Source organism: Pseudophryne corroboree, chromosome 10, assembly GCF_028390025.1.
Source record: "Pseudophryne corroboree isolate aPseCor3 chromosome 10, aPseCor3.hap2, whole genome shotgun sequence".
Taxonomy (NCBI): Eukaryota; Metazoa; Chordata; class Amphibia; order Anura; family Myobatrachidae; genus Pseudophryne; species Pseudophryne corroboree.
In genome coordinates this window covers 36,320,454-36,328,448 of record NC_086453.1, presented here as the reverse complement: position 1 = coordinate 36,328,448, position 7,995 = coordinate 36,320,454, and the positions used below count along the sequence as shown (strand labels likewise).

General features: G+C 49.2%; 1 long non-coding RNA gene across 1 annotated transcript in view; it reads right to left on the bottom strand.

The window, feature by feature from the left end:
* The window catches only part of LOC134966964 (uncharacterized), a 15,654-nt gene extending 9,009 nt beyond the window's left edge, over positions 1–6,645 (bottom strand). Inside the window, exons 1-2 of the long non-coding RNA XR_010188752.1 lie at positions 6,472–6,645; positions 3,634–3,750 (exon numbers count right to left, since the gene is read on the bottom strand). This is a non-coding gene — a long non-coding RNA (uncharacterized LOC134966964). The remainder of the gene's footprint in view (positions 1–3,633; positions 3,751–6,471) is intronic.
* Positions 6,646–7,995: the final 1,350 nt, after the last annotated feature.

Here is a 7,995-nt window from a genome sequence, read left to right as displayed (position 1 = left end):
AGCGGTGCACGATGACGTCATCGCGCACCGCACAGCAAAAGGTCCTCTCCACGAAGGGAAACTAGACGCTATGCGTCTAGTTCCCTTCGTGGAGAGGACCTTTGCTGTGCGGTGCGCGATGACGTCATTGCGCACCGCTCAGCAAACTTACTCTCCACGGAGGGAAATTAGACGCATAGCGTCTAGTTCCCTTCACAGGGGACGGCAGCGGGCAGCGGAGGCGGACGGGGGACACAGCGGGCAGCAGTGGCGGATCTTGCCACGGTGCGGCGCCCTCCGGATGGCGCCAGCGCCCTCCGGAAGGCGGCGCCCCAGGCAAAAGTCCTGCTTGCCCGTGGCAAGATCCGCTACTGAGTATATCCTGGCCAGCGCAGCTCCTGCGGCTGGCCGGGAGTTACTTGTCACTCCCGCTGGCCGCTCCCCTAAATGGCGGCTTAACGCCGCCGTTCAGCACCCTCCCACCTAGCGACCGCCTCTGTCTCAGAGGCGATTGATAGGTAATGAAAGCTGCATTGCGCCAGCGCCGCATGCGCAGTTCCGACCCGATCACTGCGCTGCAACAAACTGCAGCGAGCGATCGGGGCAGGGCCTGATGTGAATGGCCAAATATTCTCTGTAAAGCGCAGCAGAATATGTGTGGGCTATATAAATAACGTAATAATAACAATGTCTGCTACATTTAAAGCACGCTCGTTCTGATAAAGTATCCATGGAGTAGTTTTTATTACGTGATAGAGATGTAGTGCACAATTCCTACACAGAAAGATAATTAAAGTCTTACGTTATTCTAAACCTCCTGATAATTACTGTTGTTATACAATTAGTAGCTGTGATAAATGTACTTACACATACAATGAGGCATGCCTTGTTGTAGTCAATGTGGGTCTTCTATGTAACCAACAATACTGCGTTGTAATGGTAATGAGTGCCAAAATAGGTGTGTGCATCATTAGGTTGACCATAATTAAGTTGACAGTCACTAGGTTGACCCCATATGGTCGACGTGGTTCCGGTATGAATGGTCGACCATGTTATGGTCGACAGTCATTAGGTCGACCACTATTGGTCGACATTGACATGGTCGACATTGACACATGGTCGACACATGAAAATGGTCGACACATGAAAGGTCGACATATGAAAAGGTCGACATTAATTTTTTAACTTTTTTTGTGTCGTTTTTTGCGTAAAGTGACTGGGAACCCCAATTAGTGCACCGCGTCCCCTCGCATGACTCGCTTCGCTCGCCATGTTTCGTGCATGGTACCTTTGCTCCGCTACCGCTTCGCTCGGCACACTTTACCGTTCCAATCGTAGTCCATGTGGATCGTAAAGTATGGAAAAGTTCCCCAAAAGAAAAAAAAGTAAAAAAAACTCATGTTGACCTTTTCATGTGTCGACCTTTCACGTGTCGACCATTTTCACGTGTCGACCATGTGCCCATGTTGACCATGTCAATGTCGACCAATAGTGGTCGACCTAATGACTGTCGACCATAACATGGTCGACCATGTGAATATAACTGGGTCGACGTGGCATAGGTCGACCGGGTCACAAGGTCAATAGGGTCATTAGGTTGACATGGAAAAGGAAGAGAAGTGAAAAGGTCAACAAGGACACAAGGTTGACACATGCAAAAGATCGACGTGGAACTGGTCGACAAGAAAAAGGTCTACACCCATTTTGCTGTATTTTTGGGTGTTATTTTATATGTTTAACCACGTGTGACCCCAATTAGCGTACTGCGTCCCCTCGCATGGGTCGCCTCTCTCTCCCTGCTTTGGGCAAGGTGCCTCGCTCCGCTACTGTTGCGCTTGGCACAGGTTACTACTCCCAATCATAGTCCACATGGATGGTGTGTCCACCATACTGTTTAATTATGTATGTACTCTGTAATTGGGCGCTGCTGAACCTTTGTGGCGCCATATGAATAAAGAATAATAATAATAATACTGCTCACCTGCTAGGACTGCAGCAGTAACTGAGTCCAATGATATGGCCTACAGGAAGTCGCAATGACTCAACAGCGTGTAATTGCAACTTCCTGGATAACGTATCGTCATATATGGGAGATGCTACAGTCATGAGAGTAATGCAAGGACAGGAGGACAAGTGGTCATTCGTGCCAGGAAAAGGTGAATCTTTACCATATAATCATCCCAATGTCCATGTCAGAACCTGTCATTTGTACAGGCACTATTAATAGAAAAACTGTATTATATATATAATATTGGGATGAGGTCAGGATTACGGCAGTGGAAATCCTGACAGTCAGAATGCCAAAAGCGTCATGCCAATGACCAGAATCCCTGATTTTAAGTACTGGGGTTGGGGATAGATTTAGGGTTAGGCACTAGGATTAGGGTTAGGCTGTGGGAGGGGTGGGTTAGGGTTAGGCTGTGAGAAAGGTGGGTTATGCTGCAGGAGGGGTGGGTTAAGGTTAGGCTGTGGGAGGGGACAGTTAGGGTTAAGCTGTGGGAGGGGACAGTTAGGGTTAGGCTGAGGGAGGGGACAGTTAGGGTTAGGCTGCGGGAGGGGTGGGTTAGGGTTAGGCTGCAGTTGGAAATGGTTAGGATTAGACTGTGGGAGGGGACAGTCAGGGTTAGACTGAGGGAGGGGTGGCTTAGGGTTAGGCTGTGAGAGAGGTGGGTTAGGCTGCTGGAGGGGTGGATTAGGGTAAGGCTGCAGTTGGAAATGGTTAGGATTAGACAGTGGGAAGGGACAGTCAGTGTTAGGCTGAGGAATGGGTGGGTTAGGGTTTGGCTGGGGGTGGGGACAGTTAGGGTTAGGCTGCAGTTGGAAATGGTTAGGATTAGACTGTGGGAAGGGACAGTCAGTGTTAGGCTGAGGAATGGGTGGGTTAGGGTTTGGCTGGGGGTGGGGACAGTTAGGGTTAGGCTGCAGTTGGAAATGGTTAGGATTAGACTGTGGGAAGGGACAGTCAGTGTTAGGCTGAGGAAGGGGTGGGTTAGGGTTAGGCGGGGGGTGGGGACGGTTAGGGTTAGGCTGCAGTTGGAAATGGTTAGGATTAGACTGCGGAAGGGACAGTTAGGGTTAGGCTGAAGGAGGGGTGGATTAGGGCTAGTCTTTGGGAGTGTTAGTTTAGGGGTAGGATTTAGGTTAAAATACTCACCGGCATCCGTTGCGATTGTGTTAACCATTTATTTTATTGCCTAAAAATAAAAAACATCAGATATACAAAGACAAATACACAAATTCCATAGCTTCAATTATATTAAATACTGAGCCACCAAGGCTAGAGATCAGATGACATAGTATATTGATTAACCATAAGACATTCGATCAATCTTTTATATAAAACAGGAAAGGGGAAATAACATTGGGATTTCAACCGCTAGGATATCAATATCATCTCTTGGTATTATCTGGTGCAACTTTATTTGTTAATTTAGCATTGAGGTAGGGTGGTTTATGTAATGCCAACATTCAGAATATCAACACAGACGTTGTGCCGACATGTGCCAAATCGACATGCACAGTAACGATTTCACATAAAGTATGAAAAAACTGTACTAAAATTGTCCATGTATTTCTGCAGGGGAACACTGCAGCAACGTAGCAGCAAATACAATATGTGGCTGCAACAGATTGACCACCCAGTCACTGACTTACCTACTGAAATGAAGGTGTAGGTAGCGACACAGACATTACCCGCAGGACAGGGCGCTGTAGGAGAAGTGCTGGGTTGGTCACTGACCTGCCAACAACTTTTACATGTGACGGAATAACCTGGAATAGAGAATTTAATACAATCTAAATCTTAATATACACAGTATCAATTACATTTCTGCATTGGATGTAGGATTCTGAGCTACAGTGTAAATAATCTTTTATTTGCATATACCATATAAATAATAAAATACCTTATTATATATTATATAGTAAAAACAAAGCATGTTAAAACAAGACTTCCATACACCCATTCATCAGCACTTGAAATAAAGAAAGATGTAGATAGAAAGCTGCACCCAAGCAATATAACACAACTCATTAGCCGAATGTAACTTATATCAGTAATGTTCAACAAACACCAGTGATTACTAACTAAAATATAAAAAATGAATATGTAAAGTTAAAAAGTGATAATAATATAATAACAACAACAACAACAACTATATATCTCCTATATATTTGCCTTAATCTGTGACTCTGTGCTCGTAACGCTGGGCGGAGTCACAGAGCTGGGCGGAGTCACAGAGCTGGGCGGAGTCAACTGCATCTGCTGCAGGGAGCTACCCCTTACCCAGTGCCAGCAGCAGTCAGGTGCAAGACCCTACCTTACAGTATAGGAGGTGAGGATGGCCACTAGCTGCCGGCTGCTGTGCCTGTCCTCCTCTCCCCCCCTCCCCAATCACCTGTGACAGCGGGCTGTGTGCTGTGCAGTGCGGATCCCAAAAAGGGGGCAGAGCTACGGCGTCACGGAGGCGGAGCTACACAGAATAGAGGGGTGGAGCTACACGGGACCAGACAGCTGAACAGTGGTGGAATCAGCATTGCAGTGACGGCCAGCCAGACTTGGTAAGTGGAGGGTAAGAGAGAAATGTGTGTGCATGTGTGTGTATATAGTGTGTGTGTGTGTGTGTGTGTGTGTGTGTGTGTATAGCGGGGGTGTGTGTGTGTATAGTGTGTGTGTGTGTGTGTGTGTGTGTGTATATGGTGGGTGTGTGTGTGTGTGTGTGTGTGTGTATAGTGTGTGTGTGTGTATATATGGTGGGGTGTGTGTGTGTTTGTATATATGTGTGAATTGTGTGTGTGTGAGGTATGTCTGTGTGTGCACACTTTATGGACGCCACTGCTGGGGGGGCCATTACATGCAAGGACGCTACTAATATAGGGGGGCATTACGTATAAGGACGCTACTACTATAGGGGGGGCATTACGTATAAGGACGCTACAACTATAGGGGGGGCATTACGTATAAGGACTCTACTACTATAGGGGGGGCATTACGTATAAGGACGCTACTACAATAGGGGGGGCATTACATATAAGGACGCTACTACTATGGGGGGGCATTACGTATAAGGACGCTACTACTATAGGGGGGGCATTACATATAAGGACGCTACTACTATGGGGGGGCATTACGTATAAGGACGCTACTACTATTGGGGGGCATTACGTATAAGGACGCTACTACTATAGGGGGGGCATTACGTATAAGGAAGCTACTAATACTGGGGGGCATTACATATAAGGACGCTACTACTGGGGGGGGCATTATGTATAAGGACTCTATTACTTCTGGGAGGCATTATATATAAGGACGGTGCTACTACTACTGGGAGGGCATTACATGTAAGGATGCTACTACTACTGGGGGGGGCATTATGTATAAGGACGGTATTACTACTGGGGGCACATTATGTATAAGGATGCTACTACTACAGGGGTGGCATTACGTATAAGGACGCTACTATTACTGTTGGGGGGCATTACATATAACTGCTACTACTACTGGGAAGCATTACGTATAAGGACGCTACTACTACGGGTGGGGCATTACGTATAAGGATGCTACTATTACTGTTGTGGGGCATTACATATAACTGCTACTACTACTGGGGGGGCATTATGTATAAGGACTCTACTACTATTGGGGGGGCATTATGTATTAGGACGCTACTACTACTGGGGGGGCATTATGTATAAGGATGCTACTACTACTGGGGGGGCATTATGTATAAGGATGCTACTACTACTGGGGGGGCATTATGTATGAGGACGCTACTATTACTGTTGGGGAGCATTGCATATAACCGCTACTACTACTGGGGGGGGCATTATGTATAATGACACTACTACTATTGGGGGGGGGGCATTACGTATATGGATGCTACTACTACGGGTGGGGCATTACGTATAAGGACGCTACTACTACGGGTGGGGCATTACGTATAAGATGAATAAGATTGTGCTACATTGTGGTGTAATTTTAAATGGGGGTACTATTGTGTGGCCATGCCCCTTAGTTGTGAGACCACACCACTTTTCCCGATGCACAACAAAGGAATATGGGAGGGCGCAAAATTCATAGTTTGCAGGGGGGCGCCGAACACCCTAGCACCGGCCCTGGCCACCAGTAGCAAAAGTACACCACGGCCACTGACACTATCTGCAGGGAGGGGAACAGCGCTGATATGGAGGGTGCTTGCAGGCAGCGAGTCGCCGCCCGCAGCTCCTCTCCCACCTACACACCATACCTGCCGCCTGACACCCACACCCCAGGGAGAGGGCGCTAGCTCAGGCACCGCTAGATTAGCATCTGGGCTGCCATGCTCAGCGGCAAACGGTGCGGAGCATGTGCAGCGGGACAGCGCCAGGACGGGACACGCACTAATCAACATTGCTGCTGGGCCGGAGCAACCTCCGTCTGCAGCCTAAGGACGCGCGCCGCACCTCTCCAGGGAAACACCATGCCTGCCCGCCCACAGGGCTCCGGACGCTTACCTATGCTCCGCGATCACAGCAGCTGACGCTGCCATGCAGGATGGAGGAATGACGCCCGTCGGAACGGAGCCAGGAAGGAATGCTGACCACGACCCATTGCTGCTGGGTCTGAGCTCCCTCCCTCTGCAGTCACCATCTCACAGCAGCAGCCTGGAGGTTAGTGGCCACCACGACCCTCACATCCTTACTTCACACATACCTCACACATACCTCACATATACCTCACATACCTCACACATGAGAGCAAAGGTACACACACTGTGACATCACACCTGTAGCCCACCCCTATATCTGCTAAGTACTCCCTATGCCCTGTCACCCTCATCCTGCTCTCTAACTGCCTGTCTGTGTACTGGCCTTCACCCCTCTCACACCATCACCAACCCTCACTAACTACCACAGAGACTATGTGCACTGATATCTGCCCCTCCACCACCTGCAGCGCCCCTGGACCCCTCCCCATCCCCCGCAAACCCCCGCACCTGCCCCTCCACCACCCGTGGCACCCCCACCCACTGCGCCTTCGGACCCCCTACCCCAGCCGCAGTGTCTTCCAAATCCCTCCCCCATCTACAGCAGCCCCTCCCCCATCCGCCACACCCCGAATCTGGCTCTCCCCCGCCCGCTGCACCTTTGGATCCCCTACCCCACCCACGCAGCAGGTCCTTCCCAATCCGCATCGCCTACACCATTCGCAACAGCACCGCACCCGCCACTCCCCCACCCATGATACCCCCTCATCCACCCCTCCCCCACCCACCACGCCCACTGGACACCTCCCCCATCCACTGCACACCCGCACCCACCCCTTCCCCATCTGCAGCGCCTTCGGAACCCCTCCTCCATCCGCAACAGCCCTGCAGCTGCCATCCCCCACCTGCGACACCCCTGCTCCTACCCCACCCACAGCGCCTTCATACCCCCTCCCACATCCGCGGTCCCCACTCCCCAAACCCCTTCCTGTTGCAAGGGTCTACGCCCCCTTCACCATCGGACGCCCTATCATTGTGCAATATTCAAACACTAACAAAACTAGGAATGCAGGTAATACTCCATATATTGAACCCCAGAAAGGCGTGCAGGGGTTAAGGGGGCGTAGCCCCTTCCGACGTGGTGAAGAGCGCATGTAAGGTGCGATGAAGCACCTAGTATATAGTATTACAGTGCAGCATTTTGGTGACTAACAGTATATAGTTGTACAGTACAGTAGGCATTGCTGTATCTTGCAGCTCTGTGTCACTGCAAGTATACATTCCATATCTGTGCGGCATTTTTGGGAGCAGTATATATAGTATTACAGTGCAGCATTTTGGTGACCCAACAGTATATAGTTGTGTACAGTAGGCCATTGCTGTATCTTGCAGCTCTGTGTCACTGCAAGTATCCATCCATTCCATTTTCTTCCAGTGATTTGGACCAATAATACCATTGATTAGAACCAATAATTTCAGTGATTTTGTAATTTTCTTCCAGTGATTTGGACCAATATAATACCATTGAGTAGAACAAATAATTCCTGTGATA